Source organism: Galeopterus variegatus, unplaced genomic scaffold, assembly GCF_000696425.1.
Source record: "Galeopterus variegatus unplaced genomic scaffold, G_variegatus-3.0.2 Scaffold1675, whole genome shotgun sequence".
NCBI classification, from domain to species: Eukaryota; Metazoa; Chordata; class Mammalia; order Dermoptera; family Cynocephalidae; genus Galeopterus; species Galeopterus variegatus.
The window spans coordinates 347,874-371,570 of NW_007727786.1; the positions used below are offsets into that span (position 1 = coordinate 347,874).

At 40.1% G+C, this 23,697-nt stretch overlaps 1 pseudogene; it reads left to right on the plus strand.

Annotated features, from left to right (window-relative positions):
• Nucleotides 1–6,659: 6,659 nt before the first annotated feature.
• On the plus strand, nt 6,660–7,143 carry LOC103595082 (annotated as a pseudogene).
• The last annotated feature ends 16,554 nt before the right edge of the window (nt 7,144–23,697 follow it).

Below are 23,697 nucleotides of genomic sequence, written 5' to 3' on the forward strand. Positions count from 1 at the left end.
TTCTGACTTTGCTTTAATGTAAACCTTCTACTTTCACTGACAACTGTTCTGTCCTGCTAGAGTTTCATCTGGATATTATGTTAACCACTGCCTCTTTCATATGACAATTAATCGATCCCTCAGTGCCATCTCTGTAAGTCTTACTCAAGAAATCACTTCCCTCCATTCTTCTAACAAACATCAATGCAGTGTCTATGTTACGCAAGAAGCTGCACTTGCAGCACAAACAGGATATATAATAGTTGTGCAGCCCTTCCCTTCCACGTGTCGGTAGTCCTTCTGAGAGTGTTATAAAATAACTTGTGATATAAAGAAGCATGTGAAAATTGTGATATGAGAAGTCCACTGAAAGTTCTCCTGGAATTCAGAAGGGGTAAAATCACTTGTGGGTAGAGAAAAGTTTTCATAAAAGATATGAATTTCCACGAGGTCTATAAGGATGGAAGGATTTTAAAAATGGAAGCTAAGAGAGGAAAGTAACAAATGGTGTGTAAGAAGTAAATCGGTCAAATCCAACTGAGTAAATGATTTCATGGAGTAAATAAAAGATAGAAAAGCTCTGACTTCCCTCTGAAAGCAGTGAGCAGGGTGAGGGTCAACATATAAGAGCTTGGTGGGATATAAGCACTTCTTTAACACAATCATTCTCCCTGCTACGAGCAGGATGACCAGAAGGCACTGCAATCTGTAGCCATAAGATATAAATAAGGGCTCAAGAAGGACCTTCAAGATGTGATTCTGCCTTTCTATAGAGTCACATCTAGCCTCACATCCCTCTTTCCACTTTATGTTCCAGCAACATCCAAACAACATGGACACATACTCATACCCCAATCCTTCATATCTCCCTGCAAATCCACCCTGTCTCCTTTGGAATGTTCTCTATCCACCAAACTGATCCACCTGGCAATTTTTGATTCCTTCCAATCTTTCTTAACTCCCCCAAGTATATTTAGTTGCTCTGTTTCCTATAAAAAGGCATATTTAGTGTATAGCTCCATTATAACAATGATTTTTGGATGACTATCTCCCACCTAAATTATATAAATGAAACAGAAAAGGAACAAACACAGACGGAGGCAGTAGAAGAACCCAGAAAAAGTAAACACTAAGATTCATATTTTACTTATTCATGTGCAAAAATTTTCTGAGAAAGATTGATAGATCTTCATTTCAAGTATAATTTGTTTAATTAAAATACTTTCCATAATATCATAGATACACTCTAATTTCAAGAATCTAAAAGAAAACTACCATGTTAATTATTAATTAAGAGGACATAAAAATCATTTCTCCCTTTTTAAAATTATAGTTTAACAACAGATAAATTATTCTCAATTCCAGGAAAGTCTTATATCTCAGTTGCCAGAAATGTAAGATCAGTGAAATCGGAGAACATAAAATGGAAGTAGAGAAGAGACTAACCAACAATAATAAACTAGTTTTAGGGCTTGATATTTTATTTGTGAGTTATTTTCTCTTTAATAATAGAGTAGTATTAGGTTCACATAAATAATTCAGTTATTAAAATAAGACTTATTAGAATGTCATAATTGTACTAGTGCACACTGTACAGTACTTCGTTAGCTATTTCAGGACAGTTTAATTATCAGAATGTAATTGCTCATTGGACTCTACCTGCAGTCAGCAGACTGCTATCCCACCACAACTCTGATTTGATCACATGTGTGACCAAAACAAAATGTTTTAACATTAATGGAGCCCTATAGACATTCTCACAAACCAAACAAGGAGAGTTCACATGGAAAGTTATAGAAGGACTCTAATTGAGGGCAATAACCTCTTAAATAAAATGGAAGAGAAAAGTAAGCAGTGGAGGCACCAGGATACAGTTATACATCCACACGTGGCATTTGGTGGAACTGTGCCTGCATGAATCACATACCCCATAAATATTTGCCATTTGATTTACCAATTTTCCTAGGACTAATGTCAGTGTGGAAAATGCTAAAATGAATTTTGTTTTCATTTTCATTTTCTACTATCATCATTTTATAAATCCAGGGCTGTCTAAGCCCAGACTATCACTTGGCCAGAGGACAGCCTGCAGCCCCAGGAACAGAAAAGCTCATATGGGGCTGGGAAAAGCCTGTGAGTACATGATTCCAACACAGGGCAGACTTTCACAGGTGCCTTAGCCTAATCCACATAGTCAATATCTAGACATTGGCCTGTCTACTTACAGCAGCTGCACACAGCACTAAGCCAAGGGCTTAAATGAATTTGCAGGGCTCCTAAAGATGCCTGCCTCACTCCCAGGAGGAGATCTTCCCCTGGCCTTTGACTCCTCTCAGCAAGAGGCTTCCTTTTGGTGTTAAAAAGGTAATCCTTTCCTGGAAGTAACAGTAAACATGGCCAGAAAGCAGGACCCCAACAGGAAATAAGGGTTTCCCAAATAAACATCTCTAAAGAATAAATCATTCAAGTGCTACCTACCTTGGGACCAGTATCCTAATATTTTATCAACACCTAAATCTGAACACTCAAAAGATAACTTCTAATAATTTTGAGCTAAAGAAGCATAAAAAAGGGAGAAGACGTGACTAGGGCAGATGTATTTCAGGATAGCGTTTAGAGATTAAAGCTAGGGAACAGAACGTTAAATTTAATAAGTACAAAGCGATGCAGCTGGAAAGAAAGAATAGCCCAGCTAAGTATGATTTAAATGGTATTGAATTAGCTAGAAAGATATCTTGATGTACTGATAGAGGCGGCATACAAATTGGCAGTTCCGTCTGTGATGCCAGCAGAGAAGGCAGGATGGCCTATAAAGAGGACTATATTTTATAAAAACCCTACTTGCTATTACTTTTAAAGAAAAAATCTTATCCCATTTATAATGTTTAACTCGGACTGTTCTGAAAGTAAGAGTTCACTAAGGACAAGAGTCAGCATAATACCTGCTCACCTCTGGTCACTACACTTTGCTTTTACAAATTAAATTTGACCATGGCCAAAAAGGTCTTTGCCATTCACTCGTTAAACAAATGCTAAGCAGCAGGCGACATGCTAGATGTTTTAGGGGATACCAAGAGGAATTAAGCCCCCTTCCCTTAGTATTATGAGTTGAATTGTATACCCTCGAAAGATGCTGCAGTCCCGACCTCTGGTACCTGAAAATTGGAAATAGGGTCTTTATAGATCATCAAGGTAAGATGAGATCATTAGGGTCGGCTTTAATCAAATATGACTAGTGTCCTTATTAAAAGGGGAAACTTGAACACAGAGATAGACACGCACAGAGGGAAGACAATGTAAAGACACAGGGAGAATGCCATCTATGGGCCAAAAAATGCCTGAGGCTACCAGAAGGTAGAAGAAAGGCCCAGAATGGATTCTCCCTCACAGCCCTCAGAAGGAACCAATGCTGCAGACCCCTTGATTTCAGACTTCTAGACTCCAGAACTGTGAGACAATAAATTCCTGTTATTTAAGCCAGCCAGTTTGTGATACTTTGTTAAGGAAACTGGAAACTAACATAGATTGAGTCACAAAAGAAGCAAGCCCAATAACAAAATGGCCATGGTCAACAGAACTCCCGCTCTGTTAATGGGGCCAGGTTCAGTCAATAGCCCACAGATCCCTACCATCTACATCAGTTCTATAAAGGCCATCCAAGAAAGAGATGGTTTGTATCCTAAGGAGAAGCAGACCCAATGGGGACTGTTTAATCCTCTAAAAAGACGATTAGAAAGAAACAGAAGTAATAAAGGTTAATGGAAAATTAATCTTGGTGACCTATTTGGGCAAATCAAAGTTGCAGGACATGCATTTATTTAAAAAGAAAATGCAAAGGAAATTCAGAAGGACAACTTCAGATAAGAGGACAGAGATAAGACTTTAATTAGAAGTATTCATTATTCACTTATTTACACAATGTTGAAAAGATAAAAGCCTTCTGATAAGGTAATAAAGACGAACAATCATAATAATTCCACATTAACACTGTAAAAGTTGGAAAGAGAATTCAAGAGACCAGTCCTGTTTCCTTACTGGTTGTTTGCAGAGGCCCTATGGTAGATACTTCATAGACACTCCCCAAATGCATGTTAGTTCACTGAAATCTCCTACCACAGGCCCTCCAAACCCCAGGCATAACTGAGTAAGACACACATAAGAGAATGATGTCAATGGTATAATTAAGCTAAATCACGTCCCCTACGGTAACAAACCACCTGCCATGAGCCCTGCTTGGCACTTGTGCTGCACACACACCATCCCTTTACCTGAGCATGGTGAGCTCTCTCTCTTCCACATGTTATAAATATATCATGCTGGATGCAAAGGATCTGTAAAACAAAGGCCATCTTGTTAGAAAAAAAATCCTCAAACATCAATTTCTGAGAGCAGATTGAACATATGCAAGCAGATACAAAGTTCCAGCTGAACACTGCCCTTTCCATTTCCAGCCATTCCAACTGAATGCCCCTAAAGAAGATTTCTGCATGGTGCTAACATGTAAACCATCAATAAATGTGAAGTTCTCATCATAAACACAGCCTTTGAACTGTCAATCTTCCAAAGAATATTTCTCTTTTAAAAGTAGTACTTGTTGGACCGGCCCGGTGGCGCACTGCTACAGTGCGCCGCTTGGGAGCGCACCGGCGCTCCCGCCGAGGGTTCGGATCCCACATACAGACCGGCCGCTCACTGGCTGAGCGAGGTGCGGGGGCAACACCGAGGGTTGCGATCCCGTTGCCGGTCCCAGTCCGGTATGGGCGCGACACTGAGGGTTGCAATCCGTGGCCGGTCACGAAAAAAGACAAAAAGGAGAAAAAAAAAAGTAGTCCTTGTTGCTAAAGTAGCTACAATGGAGCCAGGGCTAGGGCTAGGGCCTCCCCAGTCTGAGAAAACATAAATAAATAAAGCTTATGTTAATTACAGACACTACAACCTAGGTGTCATTCAAAAGCAGTTTGGGAGACTATTATCAGAGGTACTGTTTCTAAGTGTGGGAAATTCTTGCAAATTTCCAAGTTGAAGTAAGAGTTAGAGACATACGTTTTTCTCTCAGAATCTCTCTTGTTCTGGAAAGTATACAGTGCACCTAGATATTTTCATAGAAAAAATCCCAACTTTATTTTCTAGAAAGTATGATAAAGCCTTGTGACTCAAAGTGCGGTCCAGGAACAGCAACATCGGCCTCTCCAGGGAACTTGAAGAGCTGAATCTGAGAACCCACCTGAGATCCACTACAACAGAATCTGCATTTTAACAAGATCCTCAGATTCCTATTCATAGTAAAATCTGAGAAGCATCAGGTCTGTGATTATGAGGATAACAAGAAATTGGCTGCCCAAGATTTCAAGATCCATCCTCTGGTGATTAGAAGTTAATGGAATCATCCTCTAAGAACAGGAACTAGACAAGGATGCCCACTCTCACCACTCCTACTCAATACAGTATTGGAAGTACTAGCCAGAGCAATCAGAGAAGAGAAGGAAATAAAGGGCCTCCAGATTGGAAAAGAAGAAGTCAAGCTATCCTTGTTTGCAGATGACATGATCCTATATATCGAACAGCCTAAAGCCTCTACAAAAAAACTCTTGCAGTTGATAAATGACTTCAGTGCAGTAGCAGGATACAAAATCAACACACAAAAATCAGTAGCATTTCTTTTCTCCAATAGTGAACATGCCCAGAGGAATGGAAATCATCAAGTCGAAGGTATACCTGTTCCCCAATGTTCATTGCAGCACTCTTTACAATAGCCAAGAGTTGGAACCAGCCCAAATGTCCATCATCGCATGAGTGGATATGGAAAATGTGGTATATCTACACAATGGAATACTACTCAGTTATAAAAACGAATGAAGTACTGCCATTTGCAACAACATGGATGGACCTTGAGAGAATTATATTAAGCGAAATGAGTCAGGCACAGAAAAAGAAATACCACATGTTCTCACTTGTTGGTGGGAGCTAAAAACAAATAAATAAATTCACTCACACACACAAAAAAAAAAATGGGGGGGGGGAGAGGAGGATATAGCAACTACAGTTTTTTGAAGTTGTTACAACAGGCGAACGGAGAGGACATTGTTGGGTGGGAGGGAGGAGAGGGTAGAGGGAGGGAGGCTTCGGTAATGGGCCATAATAATCAACCACATTGTATATCGACAAAATAAAAATTTTAAAGGGAAAAAAAAAAAGAAGTTAATGGAATCACAATTCCTTTTACAGCTGCATGAGCCGGGGACAAATATCCTACTAATCTCTCCAGAAACCTCTTACTGCTGGCTCAGTCCCTTTTCTTTTCCAGAATATATGGACTACCTGTAAACTATTTAAAAGCATAGCTAATTCTACAAGAATTTTACACTCAGAAGACCAGCATTTATAGACATTGATGATAGACACTGATAAACATTATTTATCCCATAAACAGGTACTCAGCAATAACCAATATTATGCAAAGAGCCCAAAGTGGAAGGACAGAAATTAGGACATGGCACAGTAGCTCTAATAGGGAAGGGAAGGTCAGCACAGGTAGCCAGGGGCAGGGGAGAGCACTGGTGCACATTCAGAAAGCTCCCGGCCCAGATCTGGAATATTGGAAAAGCTTCCTGAGCTGAGTTTTGTAAAAGGATGAGCAAAGATCTTTCAAGAAGCAGCCCGGGGCCTCAGTTCTGAGATGATGGGCAGTGGCAGGGTTTGGAGGCAGCCTCCTGGAGAACACTGTCTCAACTACGAGCACTCTGGGGAGCATCCAGTGACTGCGGGTGAGGAGGACGAGGAGGTTCCTGAAAGCATCAGCACAGGCAAGATCTTCAATCTTATTTACTACATCAATGACCCAGAGCATGCACTGACACTAGAGGAATTAATCGTAGTACAGCAAATCTGGGTTCAGGTGAGCGACCCTGAGATCACAGTCGACATGGCCTTCACACCCACCATTCCACACTGCAGCACGGCCACCCTTATTGGCCTGTCCATCAAGGTCAAGCTTCTACGCTCCTTCCCCAGTGTTTCAAGATGGATGTGCACATTACACTGGGGACCCATGCCTTGGAGCATGCAGTGAACAAGCAGCTTGAGGAAAAGGATCAGGTGGCAGCTGTCCTGGAAGACACCCACCTGCTGGAGGTTGTGAATCAGTGGCCGTCAACAAGCCCCTGAGCCTGGCTTTTGACCCCCAGCCTGCACACTGGTGTCCTGGTCCCAGCTCCTCCCAGGGCTCATAGGCTTGTTTTCTTGAATCGCTGACAATGAGAAACTAACATTTTGCATTTTGTAATAAACCCTTAATTTATATTTAAAAAAAAAAAAAAGTAGCCTGCCCACAGGTACAATGAGTGTGACATTGGGTTAGTAACCAGACCAGTAATGAAAGAGTCAATAATCTTACTTCAAAAAAAAAAATCAAACTGTAATTTTATAGAGTTTTATCAGCTGCTTTGAATATTTGTGTTCATGAGCTATAAATGTGGCAGCCCTTAGGAGCATTTTTTTTGTCTTTCAACTCTCCTACCTGTAGACAAAGAGGAACTGCAAACTTCAAACGCAAGAAGCACTGACTCAGAAGTCTGCTGCACACTGCAAGGGGGCAGGGATAAATGAACTGCACCTCCGCATTCGTTATTTGATCACACGGAGTGTCAATGAAACTGCAACCAGCAATACGAGGACCACAAAGAGAATCATATTAAAGTTAATACAAAAGTCAGGAAAATGTCTTTGGCAAGGGACACTGGCTATTTGGCAGGTGCACTACTGGGAGCAATTGAAGACTCTCAGTGTGACCAAAGTGTGCACTCCTGCCCTCGGTGCCTATCTCTTCTTCCTGCATTTAAATGGTTCTTATCTTGTCTCCTTCCCCCTCACTTATTCTTGTGATTTCTCTGACTCATTTTCCTTCTCTCTTACTACTTCCAAGTGCTCTCCTGTCTCTAATTCAACTCCCTTCTTTCTCCTTTCAATCAGCCTGCTTTTTCACACCCTCTTTTGTGGGAAGAAGAGATAAGGGAGAGAAGGAAAGAACCAAACATCTTCCTGCCCTTTTTTCCTTGATCTCTTTCCTTTTTCTTCAGTAATATCCCCACATTTTTATTCCCCTCTTCTATGCTCTCTTTCCTTTACTCCAGTCAAATCTCTGTTATCAGTACATAGCCAGTCCTCCCAAGCACAGAGCTTAGAAATGATAGGAAAATTGCTGGACTCTTCAGAGTCCTCAGACTCTCCTAACCTACTGCCAGGTCAACAGTTGAGAAGAGGTGGGGGGGTTGGAGTAAAAAAATTCAGTAACCTAGAATTTACTTAGTATTTTTTAAAATGTAGAACATTTCTGGAGTATTCAGCTGCTATACTGGATGGGTATAAAGATGTAAAATATATTAGGTAAAGGGTTTCATTCTATCCTTGGTTTTCCCTAAGTGAATTCCCTCCAATCCACCATGAAATCAATCCTTTCTTTCGTTGTATCCCTATTTGTGTAGATCCCCAAACCCTCCTGGAATGACTGAAACGTGCATCATTACCAGAGCAAGCCAGATGAATGACGTAAGCAGGAGTGAACAGAGTGCTTCTTGACACAGTGCAGCATACAAAAAGCCTCATTTAATGCCCCATCAGGAAGCCTTACAAGTTACATCTTAATAAATATATGATGATTATTGTAATGTAGAAAACGTCTGTACCACTTCCCACATGAAATACACTTATGGAGAACTCTACAGAGTAGGCTGAGAGATGGCAATCTCACACACATTCTTTGAACTGCAGATAAGCAGTCTGGTTTTCTTTAGGTATTTCACTATTATGTTCAACCTGTGAACTATCAGCAAAACTTTGCAGACAAATCCGGTTTGCCCACCTTTTTATCCTATCCCCTAAATACAATATATGCCTCTGTCATATAGTATATATTCCCCAAATATATGATGAATAAATGAGTTAATCAATCAACTGACCAATCAACGTAAGCCCTAAGACACAACAGAATTAATTAGTTGGAGGAAAACAGTATCACACACTGATGCACTTTAAAATTGTCCCTTAGGTTTTTGGCATTGTCACAGAATCATAAGGACAACATAGGGTCTTGGATGTAACTTACCTCTAAGAACTAGACTAGGAAGAGGGGATCCTTTGGGAAGTGACACTGAGCAGTCAGATGTGACAACTTATATTCTAATAGCAAATGAGGAAATAGAAAAACTCTAAAAAGCAGACTAAAAATCTCAAAAAATACGGCAGCCTGGGATAAATGAGTCAATCGCTCCCTTTGTTCCCTGATACTATATGTACATACCCTATTATTAGTGAAGGCCTCATCACGCTTCTTCAAAGTTTTCTGAGTCATTCTAGGAAGTGAGAACCTGATATCACAGCCCAACAAGATTTCCTAGGCAAGTCAAACAGAAACCTCCAGAATGGATTCACTCTACAGACCAGGAAAGGGGGCTGAAATCCTATTTTGGATAAGGGGAAGAGGAGATATGACAAGTTGAGCTGTGTATAAATAGAACCCTAAGAATCCCACCTCTGGATTCACCTCCGAATTCAGGGATAGGTTAGCAGTTAGTTCCCCAAAACAGAGACTGCAAATCACTCCAATTCAACCAACCAGGAATTTACAGGAAGACCTAGCAGTAGAAATTTGTTACACCTTGTTCTGAATCTCTTAATAATTTAAAAACTGTATTTCATTATATATCATCAACAGTGTTCCAGAAATTGGAATTCACATTATGTTCAAAACCTAGGAGAGGTTCTTTTAAACATTAATACCATTAACGTTGTTAGTCTTGGTATCATCAGCCCTCAAGAACTCCTTAGAAACCTACCTGATCTACCATGTAGACAGAGCCTCCTGTGTTAACTTCCCACTCCACTGCCCCCTCAGACTTGAACTAGTTTCAGCAAATCCATGCATCCAAAAAGGATTTCACCATTTGAAAAACTTTGACAGCTCTAAGATACATGTATCTTAATTTAAATTTGACACAGGTTAAAATATGTAAAACCCATCAGTGGAAAAAGAAAAAAACATAACTATTAATGGGGTCTGGGACATGCTACTCCAAAACATGGCATCTTGGCATTTGAGAAAACAGCAGAAGTAGGAAGGTCTCCCTCTCCTTCCCTTGTCCTTCTCCCCTAAGCAGGTCATAAAACTCAGGATGATTTTCTGACCTTTCCCTGAAGCAAGTCATAAGACCCTCATGTAAGAGGTGCCCTTCATCTACATGAAGGAAAGTGACAGAGACAAAGAGATACCAAGAAGAATCTGAACAAAAAGGCCTTGGTAAATTTCCCCCAGTTTATTACCATGACATTATATCCCCTTTGTCCAATCCTGTTTTTCCTATCCACTTTTTCACTACCTAGCATAAAAACACACAAGTTTAACCATTTACGCAGGTCATTATTTCCTTATGAAGCCTCCCTTGTCATGTAAAACTTATATTGAATAAATTTGTATGCTTTTTTTCTTGTTCATCTATCTTTTGTTAAAGGGTCCTCAGCCATGAACCTAAGATTGGTGAGGAAAAGATATACTTCCTCCCCTCATCTACTTTAAAGCAATCCCTAGATACTACTTTTATTACTATAGCTGCATATCATGACACCTAGGTTTGTTATCATTTAACTAACAGGGTTTTTTAATAATAAAATTTAGAAAAAATTAACCTTTTTCCCCCTAAATTTCATTTTGAGGTTTCCAGTGATATAGTTTCCTAGCTATGTAAAAACCACAGCTCCACAATTTCAGTCTTATCTAAACATCATTACAAGGAAGAAAAAAAAAAACAGTTGTATTTACCCTCTGCATTCATTACCTAAAGCTTTACAGCTATGCTTTTACACTAGGGCATTGAGGGATGGCAAAGAGTAGGGGGGGAAAAGTCTTATCTCCCAAAGCCAGTTCTGAGTGCCATCTACCCCTGCAATTCATATGCAATAGCTTTTCCAGATAAATTTCCTGTTCAGTTTCACCAGCACTTCACCATCTTTGGATTTTTTTTCTATTCTCATTTCAATAAACTACAGCTTATGGATTGAAAGGATTAAAAAAAACAAAAACACTCCCACAACAGTTGTATGGATGTGTATCTATATGTATGTTCATTTCTCATATAAATATAATTTCCAAAGTAGAATTCCAGATCAAATAGTCAAATGGCACTTACAGAACAAGAACTATAGAATAAACCTAGACTGATGAAGGAATACGCCTTACCCTCACTTCCACCACATCCCTGAAAGACATGATCCAGAGGACCCATGTCTTATTGCCTAGATCCACCCAAGCCCTCCGTTAAATGAAGATCTCCCAGACAGAGGGGACTGGGTGAATGCCCCTATAAGAGATCACCACATATTTTCATAGTTTACAAGGAAAGAGCAATTACAGCCTTAGTCATTCATGAATGGAGCCTCTTTAACATTTTAATGAGAACATTAACTCAGCTTCACTTGGTTTGGCCTCCCTAGAAAGTCTGTTAGCCTTAGAGAAAGTTTCTTTAAAAACCAGTAATGAAATTGCAGGTCTCTCTGTGACCCCCATGGCATGACTGGGGCACAAACACTGGCTGCGGTATTTCTCCCCTGAACTAGCCTATATTTTTTGATTAGGCTACGGCATGGTAAATGAGAATAGGCATCTGAAGAAATACGTCCCTCTCTATCATATTCGTGTTCTTGTGTGCTCACTCATTTTATATCTGACTTGTCTCCTAATTCACTTTTTATGTTACACACAGCTTTGAGTACAATGTGTGACTCAATAAATGTTAAATCATACTTTTCTGCTATTTTCTCTTAATCATTTTATGCCACCTCTGTTCTCTCTTGCAATGTGACTGATTCCCACCAAGGCTACCACACTGCCATTCACCTAGAGACCCATTAAATTCAGCAGACAACCAACAGAACTTCAGAAGCCAAAGGTGAACAAGAAATAATTCCCAGACTCGATGACTTAACATGAATTTCTGCCTCTTCCTCTGAACAAAACCTGGAGCAGAGTGAATAGAGAGTTTGTCACCGTGAAAACCAAGTAGGAGAGAAGACTAAAGCTAAAAAGAATGTTCAGGTTAAGTATGTGTTCAACTCTTCAAACACCTGCTGAGCAGGAACTGTTCTAGGTACTAAGGGTACAGCCAGGAGCTCTTCTAGGTACTGGGGTACAGCCAGGAATAAGGCAGAAAAGAGCCCCCACTCCCACTGAGCTTCAGTCCTAAGTGGGAGAAACAGGCAATAAACAACAAAATGTCAGAGGGCAGTAAGTGCTACAAAGAAAGTACAACCTGGTGATGTGATAAGTGAGGCTAGTTAAATAGGGTGGAAATTTAAAGCCAAGCAGAGCAGAAAGCTACAACAAAATCCTTAAGGTCACGAAAAGGCATAGAGAGACCTTAAATGCATATTACTAAGTGAAAGAAGGCAATCTGAAGAGGCTACATACTCCGTGATTCCAATTCTATGACATTCAGGAAAAGGCAAAACTATGGAGACAGTACAAAGACAAGTGGTTACCAGGAATTGGAGGAAGGGAGAGATGAACAGACAAAGCACACAAGATTTTTAGTGCAGTGAATTTGTTCGGCGTGTACTACAATGGTGGATACAATCATTATACATTTGTCCAAACCCATAGAGTGGACAACACCAAGAGTGAACCCTAATGCAAACTGTGGACTTTGGGTAATTATGATATGTCAATATAGGGTCATCTGTTGTAACAAATGCACCTCTGATGGAGGAATGTCAATAGTGGGAGAGGCTGTGCATATGTGTGGGGGGTGGGATGGGGGGCATATATGAGAACTCTGTATTTTCCACTAAATTTTGATGTGACCCTAAAACTGCTATAAAAAAATAAAGTCTATTTTTAAAAAGTGCTTAAGGTAAGAAAGAGTGTGGTGAGTTGAAGAACTGAAGAGTCCAGCTTGGCTGGAGTATAGAGAACAAGGTAGCCAGTGGGCTGGCATCAGGATAAGCCAGGCAGGTCATGAGGAGAAGTTTGAATTTCATTCTAAAAGTACCAAGAAGGCATTGAATAGTTTTAAGTAGTTTTAAGCAGGGCCTATCATAATGTGTTTTATATTTTTTTGAAAGGTCATTCTGGCTACTGTGTGGAAAATGGGTTATAGACAAGTAGTCAACAATGGTTGGCACTGGCGGTCTAGTCTAGGGTTGTAGCGGAAGAGCAGTAGAGGTGGATGGATGTGAAATATGTTTTGAAAGAGGAGTGACAGAGTTGGTGATGGACGGACTGGATGTGGGGATGAAGGAGAAAGAAGAATCAAAGATGATTTCTGAAGGGGATGAGAGCATTCACTGAGATGTGGAAGACCCTTCTGAGGGACTAGCTGTGAAGACCACACAAGGGGCCACGTGCCACATTACGGACCTATAGAAGCAGTGGGAGAGTTCAAATCCACCAAGAGAAATCAAGTTTGGCTTGCTTGATCTCTGCCTCAATGTGAATAGCAAGCCTGTGTGTGTGTGTGTGTGTGTGTGTGTGTGTGTGTACATGTATATACACATACACACATTCTCTTTGCAATTCAAAGCAAATTTTAAATCGTTCAACAGTCTTTTGAGGAATAAAGACAGGATTGTTGTTGTTGTTACTACTGTCCCCATCAGCTTGCAGGGAGGCTGAGGGCGAATAAGGTGAGGAATCTTACTGAAGGTCACACAGCAAGTTACTAACAGAGCTGAAACAAGGAGCCTCTGTGCACCATCCAGATATGGAAGCTCCTGCTACCTTGCCTTTGTCACTTCCCTTTAGCTCATCCCATCACAGATGCTGTTTAAATAGTCTATAAAATGTGGCTGACAAAACTAAAAAAATCAATAGCACCAAAGCAAACCTTACAGAAAACAAATCAAATATTAAGATGAAATGTGACATTGATTTTTAAGCAGACATTTTAATTAGGAACAACACGGCCTCTACTACACAAGCTCTTCAGAAACCCTCCCAAGGGCTACCCAGATGGAGATTCCTTATAAATGGAACAAACACCATGTGCCCAGGACTCACTGGCATCACCTTTACACTGGACTTCATCTGGAATTCCTCACCTGTTCTTTAGGATTCTCAAAGAACACCAAAAGCACCGAACAAATTCTAGGAAGAGGGAAAACAAAAACACTAGAACCAAAGAGTTCACAGGTCTGGTCCTTGTAACGTTATTTAAAGGAGTAAAATTTAACTAGATGAAATTACCACTACAATAATTCACTTCACATTTAAAGAAGACAAACATGGGGGGCAGATTTGGGTTGTTTAGTCTGCATACTACCTATACAAGTTTTAAATATAGGTTTTCGTTTCTCATCTGCCAGGCTCTCCCTCAGAAGCTGTGAAGACTCCCACCTCACAACATTTTGTAGTCTGAAAGAGAAACAGTGAGGGGGTGTCCGCCTCTGTGTTTGTCTCTGTGAGTCATACTTTTTGTTCCTACTAAATATGGGTTGTTTGTTTTCTTGTTGATTTACAGACTTCCTCTCTGCTGTTTTTCTGTAATAACATTTTTCCTAAGGACCCTACACTGCAAGCACAGCCCCACTGAGGAACAGTACATAATTGTGCACGGTCACAGTTACCAGCACCTGCAGTAACTGGACTGAGAACACTCAAAGGGGCCTCTTGGGAAAGGAGTGTGACATGCCCATTCAGCTGCACCCTGACCTCCAGTCTGGAAATTTAGAAAATCACTTTTCAGGGTTAAAACCATAGCAGTCATGTATGTTAAGTCTAATGGAGTCCTTCTCATCCACCATCGATTGTCTTGCCAAATGCTTTCACAGAGGTACATAAGTGATATGCTCTCAGGACACACAAAGTTAGTGTTGACACTTACCCTGCTGTTAGATAAACATGCAGGTGAGTTGTCCTCTGACACTGCCCACAGGCTCTCCAAGACCCTCATCCAGGTCTTAGCTCCCTGTCTTTTCTGCCCTATAGAACCTTTTTTACTGTTTGGACACATCACTTCCTTAACTTTATCTTCTCATATTAAAATTGTCCTTCCTTTTTGGTAGCATGGTGATTGAGATTCTCAAGAGAGTATAGTAAAGACAGATGGCAAGAGTGAAGGCAAACTGGGGATAGTTGAGGAGACGTGATCAGAGAGAGCCTGCTCCTAGGAAGAGCCTAAGTCAGTGATCAGGATGGACCGAGGGTGGGAGGCCTGAAGAGCAGACAAGCACACAGGCAGTAGTAGGCAAAAGGAAGCAGTGGGGCAGAAATGAGGGAGGATGCAAGATGTGGGGGCCTTTGGAACCACTATGAGACATCTCAGAGGTAATTCCAGAGGCTGGAAGCAGAAGGATGTGGGATGTCAGTGGTACCTATCACTGGAAATGGCAAAAAACTGGAGTCAAAAATAAGGCAAATACTGACACTCCTCTCCCTTTATATTCAAAACAACCTCTCCTAGAGCTCTAGTTCTCTTCTTGCCTTCACAGCTGGAGCCCATTGTCAAATGCCCTATTATCCTCACCTGACATCTGATACCATGAGATGCCAATTATCATAGTGGTGATCCTTGAAAGATCTTTACACAATTACACACTACAATGCTCTCAGCAAAGCATTTTTCACATTTACGAGTACTGTGTCTTAATTCTCACAGCAATGTGACATAAACACTATCAAATAAATAAATCCAGGCTCAAAGAGATTTAGAATCTTGCACAAGAGAAAGAATCTACATTCAAACCCAGACCTTCTGACTTGTGACCTTGGGCTTTCTAGAATACACTGTTAGTCTATTTCTTATTCTCTGATTCTATATACTGTAAATTTAACTTATCTAGACTTGACTAATTCAGAATTGGTGAGACAATTAAACATCATCATTTGATACCCCATGTACTTGGAAATCTAGGAGTTGCTATGACAAATGTGCATACAATATATCCAGGGGGCTGGATGGGAAGCTACCACCCTGAAACTGGGGGAAAAAAAAGAAAGCTTGCCTTTATTCAGTCATCAAGTCCAATATCACTAATTTGGCACCAATATGCAATTCTTAAAAAATGGATTTGCTAACTACAAATGATTTAATTTTGTTTTTATGGCTAATCAATGTTTTTATAAATTCAAACACATTCCCCCAAATATAAAACCTTAATGTAATGGTACTGAGCTCATAGGCAAAAATTAAAAACAACCACACTTGTATGGTTTTGTCAAGTACCTTCATTACATATTTTATTATCTTTAGTTCAGATTTTCTATTAATTCAGATCTGCTTCTCCCTATAGAGTCTGGCATAAAGTTGGTTTTGTTGAATGGATGGATGGATGCATAAATGAATGAACACAGGTGGAGTTAAATGCTGTTTGCATCAGGCACAATGGACCAGTCCTGGGCTTTGGAATTCATAGATACAGATTCAAATCTAGCTGTTTGCCAGCTACATCACCTTGAGCAAATTACCTCACCTCCTTTTTTTTTTTTTTTCTTACAGCTGACCAATACAGGGATTCAAATTCTTGACCTTGGTTTAACCAGCACTACACTCTCCCAGCTGAGCAAACCGGCCAGCCCCACTACCTCATCTCTTGATTTCAAGTTTCCTCATCAGCAAAATGGGGATAACACTGAGTACCACACTGGATTGGTGTAAGGACCGAATGAAGTCACAGACTTGGCACACTGCCTAGTTCACAAAAGTCAATGTAGCTTATTTATCTCCCCCTCTTTCTCTATCCCACATTCAGCATGATTCCTTACACAACACTAGCCTTAATAATGGTGTTTCAGTATACAAAACACTGTTGTAAACTTATGGCTAAACATCAAGTTCATTTACAATGACACTCAATTTTCCCTCCACTAACACCAAACTTATCTGTTCATGGTCTAGAGATAAGTTGTTGTGCATAGCAGGTGCTCAATAAATTTGGATGATGTTTGAATAAGTGTCCCAGAAAACTGAAGCTCACTATTTTAGGCACTAATACTCCTTACATTTTTGAAAGCTTCCAAATATATTACACACTTAACCACTATGCTAAAACAGTAGGTTGAAAGACCTTTGACTTTTCTTGACTCATGGTTATCAATATGAACTTAGACTTAGCACTCAAATGAAAAATAATAATTCCTTGTTTTGTTTTGGTTTTTAATCAGTAGGTTTGCTCACACTAAATGATCCCAGATTTCTATGCTGTGATCTTTTGTTTCACTTCTTCCTGTGTTTAGCAACTTTAACCCCTGGAAAACATGAGACACTGAGGAATGAAGGTCAAGTCTCTGTCATCTCCAAAGAGTTTACTAGGAACAATTGTCAGATATGTCTCACCCACGGCCTCCTGACACACTTGTTTAGTAAGAGCTTCAAGGTGGGCCCCTCATCCAAGGAAGACTGCATTATTCTCATGTCTTAACACATACTTGCTACTCGGCACATATTTACAAAGCGAATGAACAAATAAGTAGTATGTAACTTTTGTAATTATATTTTCTTTTCTTTTTGTGTGTGTGTGTGTGTGTGTGTCTTTTTCGTGACCAGTAAGGGGATCGCAACCCTTTGTGTGGTGTTGCCCGCACCATTCCTATATAGGATCCGAACCCACAGTGGGAGCGTCGCTGCGCTCCCAGCGCCGCACTCTCCCGAGTGCGCCACGGGGCCGGCCCTGTAATTATATTTTCTATTTGGAGACTTTTTTCTAATCCATAGCTAGGCCTCTTACTCATTTGGGACTATATTTCTTCATCTGCAAAATAAGGCAATTGGCTTAAATTATCCCTAAGATCCTTTCCAACACTGATCTTCTATGAGCCCATACTTCTAAGCACATATATATGAGGGGCCTTCAAAAAGTTCACGGAAAGATTGCATTACCTTTTAATTCCATTTTCCACAAACTTTTTGAAGTACCTCCATATGTTCCAGATGACAGAGCTACTGGAAACATTACCACCAGATAAGCAAGGTGTTAGAAGACATAACGAACAAACTGCATCCCTTGCCCTCTAATACAGACATCCTATCAAGAAGGTATTGTCTTAGTACTATGGCAACAAATATAAAAAGAATTAGCTCTCTTATTTCTTTCTGTCACCCCTTAATACCATATATAAAATTAGAAATATTGACCTTGTAGTGTAAACATATGATCCTTTTTTTTTTCCTATATCAAATGTTCATAACAAGTAAAAAAACTAATGTATCTCAAAAGAAGTCAACTGCATTCAGGCAAATAAAATCCTACAAGAAATTTTTTTTTCCTAATAACCAAATCCAGCCCTTTTATTGACCCTTTGTTCCTAGCTATTTCTTCAAACACCACTTGGTTCATACAGTAATTTAATCACAGCATTTGTTTAACACTACAGTTTCACTCTGCACAGAAATGCAATTCAGCTTCTCTAAACTTGGTCTAACTTTCTTTACTAAAACTGAAACTTCTAAATTAAAAGAGTTTATGAGTTTTACACAGAAAGGAAGTAGATACTTTCAAACAAGTCAAATACTTGTCAACAAGCACGCCGGGGAGGGCAACTGAGCATGGCATCCCCCTTGGAGGCCTGAGAAAGGGGAAGCCAGGGACACCTATCCCTTCCAGGTAGGGTGGTGTTCCTTGACTTCAACTCTACACAAATTCAAACTATACTTTCCACAAGTCCTATACCAATTCCACAGGGGATACAAAAATGAATCAAATATTTCTTCTCTGCCTTGGAGGAGATGTAGCAAGACCTAGTGCATAAGAGGAGTGACATTGTAAAATGACCATCTGGGATTGAATCCCAACTTTGCCATAATTAGCTATACAACTTAGGCAAGTTATTTAACCTTTCTGATTCAGTGTCCTTATCTGCATAATGGTGATGATAACAGTTCCCACCTCATAGTGTTGTTATGAGGATTAAATAAGCTATAACTTCTAAAGCATTAAGAACAGTTTCTGGCACGTAACAAGTACTCAAGGCTAGTATCACCCTCACCACCATCATCATGAACATACAACCCCTGAGCTGAAATATTTCATTTTTTTATTTAGTAAAACTGAAGCTATAACAGAGCCTAGGAAATAAAAGGACAAAAACAAATGGGAAAATCATTTTTCCAAGTGTCATCATTATTCTTGAGTCTTCCTGACAAAGGCTAACTACATCTATTCCTCAGAGAGAGATGTAAAGCTGGCGGTGAGTGAGAATGTGGAAAAAGATGTAAACAAACAAAGAAATACGAGAAAGAGGAGAGAAAAGGAGAGGGAAAGAGAGGGAGCAAACAGGAGGAGCACTCTGACCTGCCTAAAGCCATCGGCAAGGCAGGAGTTGAACTGGAGATGGAGGGAGAAGAGAATCCTTGCCCCAGCCCTGCTCTGCCTCCTTTCCTTCTCTCCCTGGAAAATCCCTCCTCCAGCACGCAGCTACCACACTTAGCCTCTACTAACCATTTCAATGCTCTTCTTTCCACTGTCTACACTTTTGTTTTATAGAATGTTAGATGCGGAAAGGATCTTAGAAGTCCCCTAATCCAAGCTTTTTAGTTTATACATGAGAAAAACTCAGGGCCAGTGAGACAAAGACATTTGCCCCGGGTTATACAGCTCTATAATGGCACAAACAAAATTAAAACTGGACTCCCTGAGTCTGTGCTGTCTCCCTTAGGACAACAAAATGAGTATATTTACCCAAATGCAGTCTGGCTGGCCCTTACCCCATTTGGCAGATATATAAATTTTTCTCTTGGGAAGAAAATCTTCAGAAATATTGTTAAATGAATTAACAAGAATCTTGCTGTTTTTAATTCAATAAACATATTTTATTATTAACATCATTGCCTGCTAAGCCTGAAATTAGGTTTTTGAATGCTTGAGCAGGTCCTGCTTAGCCAATAACAGGACAACCAGATTGCAATTAAACAGATATTCCCACTTGGGTCATAACACATAAACACACACACACTGTCAAGAAGCACTTAATCAAAACAAAGTTTGGGCCTATTCCTGTTACTCTTCTAGCCTGTGTTTAGGAGGAGATATCAAATACCATAAGATAAGGCTCCCCTAATATAAAGACTTCAAAGCATTTATCTTCCAAAGTAGGAACAAGTCTTTTGTCATTGTTCCGTATGCTATTTCTAACCTAACTGCAAAAGACAGCACAGCCACTGTATTTAACAAGCTTTCACACCTGGCTTCTGAATGTCCTCAGTAGGTTTTGTCCAACCAGGGTTATGGCCCCCTAAATATTCATTGCTCCTTATTCCCAGCCTGAAACCGGAGCCTTTTAATAATACATTTAAAAATGGACCCTGTAGGTATGTTTTTCTGCTTTTATAGCTCAGATCTTTAAGGTGTAAGAGTGGCTAAAACACACATTTTGAAACAAGAAAAAGCCCCTGGTTTGCTCACATTGGCTGCCACTCTTCCCCTTTCCCTAACATCAGAGTAGCATCTTCTCTCTCATTTGTTCCGCTATGAACCCACTGTGATTAAGGGAAGAGTTTTAAAAGTCTTCTCACAGTTGTTTAGACTATAGGCACATCTGAATCTGGGCCACTAAAAATAACTCAGTTCGGATGTCTAAATAGGTGTTTACTTTCAGTGAACTAGATGGGCATAAAGTCAGTTTATTAAAACCGTGCTTGGTTAAGTATTATTTACATGGATCTATACTTTACTGCTACTATGTATTTTGGTTTTATTTTCCTCTTTATTTTTCTTTCACAGGAGATGTAGGCTGCCCACCATGGGCAGTGGAAGTTGTGGTTGCCATTCTTATTATTCATATGAAATTCAATAATAGGAAAAGCAGAACTCAACATTACAAAAACAATTGCAAAAATCAACCACTCAAAGCTCGAGAAGAGTTGAGCCAAGATTTGAAAGTTTCTGAGGAAGGGGAAAAAAAACAAAAAAATCGCCGCATCCTCCTGCCCTGCGTGCCAGCTAGCAATGGCAGTTCAGTCTCTCCAGATGCCTCTCAAAAAAAGAAATGCCACAAATATAACAGGAGTTGAGATCCTGGGGGAGCCAATTAGATTTAAGCTGCTTTCAAAATTCTGTAAAAGAAAAAAAAATGCATTAGAAAAATCTTGGCATTTGAAATGACACCTTGTGTGTTCTGCTTAGGGCCTGTGGAATACGACTCATATAATGGCTAGCTGTCATGCTTATAAAAGAAACCTTGGGTTTTTAATGTCACAGAATAGAATCATTGGCAAGTAAAACCTGCGTCAGAGGGAGAATGTGGCACATCAAATCTGAGGTACCTCATTGACGGAGTTTGGATGTGTTGTCTCCTCCAAAACTCATGTGGAAATTTGATCTCCAATGTGGCAGTGCTGGAAATTGATTGAGTCATGGGGGCGGATCCCTGATGAATGGATTAATGCTCTCCCTGGGAGAGGGGGGATTAATGAGTGAGTTCTCGCTCTATTAGTTCCCGTGACAGCTCGTTGCTTAAAAAGACCCTGGCACCTTCTGTCTCTCTCTTGCTTCTTCTCGCCATGTGATCTGCTTGCACCTGCCGGCTGCCTGCCAATTTCCACCATGAGTAGAAGCAGCCTGAGGCCCGTGCCAGATGCAGCTGTCCCAGAATCCTAAGCCAAATAAACCTCTTTTCCTTATAAATCACCCAGTCTCAGATATTTCTGTTATAACAACACAAAACGGACTAAAACACTCATCCTTTATCTTTGGAATTCTTAGCCAAAACATGGGAAATTAGGGTAAGGTCAATGGTAGATAGTCTGCTGAGAAGGTCTCCTAGGGTGGGCTGCTGGGTGCTACCTTGAGATCCCTGAAATCATCTAGCAAATCCTTGTGGGGGGTGCCGGCAAAGCAAAAGGAATTTTGAGATACCGCCCCCACCCACCCCCTTCATACAATCTCCTCAATGACCTTTTGGTAACCTATGGCAGGAGAGGTTGGGGAAGGAGGGAGCTCAGAAGAGACTGGAATGTCTCCACAATTTCAGAAGCAGATCTGGGTTTCAGCTGGTGGTGGGAAGAGGGATGGATGTGGTGTCCTCTACTCCTGGATCTCACCAGAACTCTCTACACTAATGTGATGGCCATTTGTGAGTCTGGCATAATCTTTTCTAATTAGATGCAAAGCAGTTATGTCAAAGACAACAGAACCAGGCAAAAGGCAGTGAAATTTTAAAATATGCCAACTTCATTTGGGTTTATGGGATGGTTTCTCTTCATCGCAGGATGAAGCAGCCACACATCTATCTCCAAAGATGATTGGAGGCTCACCCAGGCTCTCCCCCTCAGACTCCCACTCATTTCTGCACTTTCTCTTTAATATGGTGCAAAGTAATTTGGTCCAAGAAGCCAACAAAGAGGTAAAAGGAAATGTGCCCTCTTGAATAGCATGCCAGAGCTACCAGGCAAAGACAAGCTTTTGTTCTACCATGTAGTCGAATGTTTTGTCCACATCACCTCAGCCTTCTCTTCCTGGGAGAAAGGGTTGTTATTTCATTGCCTCTGGCAGGAATTCAAGTCTACAAATATGTATTAGGTACATTCTCTGTGTCAACCAGTTTAACATATTTTACAAAGGACACTAAGAGAAGAGAACTCATATTCTACCTCCACAGGTATTACCCTCTAGACTAATGAAGATGTACGTGTGTGCAGAAAGCAACCTCACCTGCTAAAACCTGATTATTTTCAATGCCTATTTTAAATGTAACCTACTCCATGAGGTTGTCTTAATCAGAAATAGTATCTCCCTTGCTTGAGCATCTATGTCATTTTCTATCATCTATTTTAGCCATTTATATAATTGTCTTATTGCCCCTTTAAATTATTTGAGCAATGATTGGTAAGAGCAATAAATGTCAGAAAATGTCAAGTTTTTGACTATGTGGTAGAAATAAATATCTCAGTTATGAGGAACCACAGTGGTCAGAAAGGACTTTACCTAGCTATATTTGATAGGACACCAAAACCAAACTGTCAAAGGGAAAGAAGAAAAAGACATTTAAATTGAGAAGATGAGCAAACAACTGATGTCTCAGGATGTCTCCTAACACAGATATTTAAAATGTCATAGGTTCAGATGACCTTCTGAGTGGCCATGAGGGGTGATCAAAAGTCCTTTTAGAACAGCAACATCAGTCCCTTGACAACACCTCTAATCCACACCAGTGATAGTAATGATTGGGGGATAATAATATCTTTGTTTTGAAGGTTCTAGAACTTCTCTGAGGATTATCATTCTACAGAGAACAGGTAATCTTCAGAAGCAAGGAATTCCCATGTTTGCATTTATCACACTGAATGATATGACCTGTTTGGAGAGCAGAAAGGATTAAGAGCTAAATTAAGCCAATGTTCCTTTATCCACAGTAGCTATAGTCAATCAGGGGCAGTAACAAGATATGTCTTTTTATGGATTTTTTTAGAATATTTTTCCCTACATAATTACAAAATGGGAATGCATATATTGTACTTATGAAAACCAATAAATTTTATGATCATAGCTAAATAATATCAGTTTAAATATTTGAGTTTTGCAGTGGTTTTCAAATAAATAGTATTTAGAATGTTTCTTTAGAACTGACAGTTTTTAGAAATTACTATTCCTTTAGCATTTACTTTCTTTTGGGCCTCACTGGGTAAATCATGCTGCTCTTCCTCAATTTCTCAGGATTTCCCAAGGTCATTCTCTACAGTGTTTCCTTTAAACACAACTTGGTTCCAAAGAGTCTGCCTCAGCTTTCAAGTTCACTCTGATGAC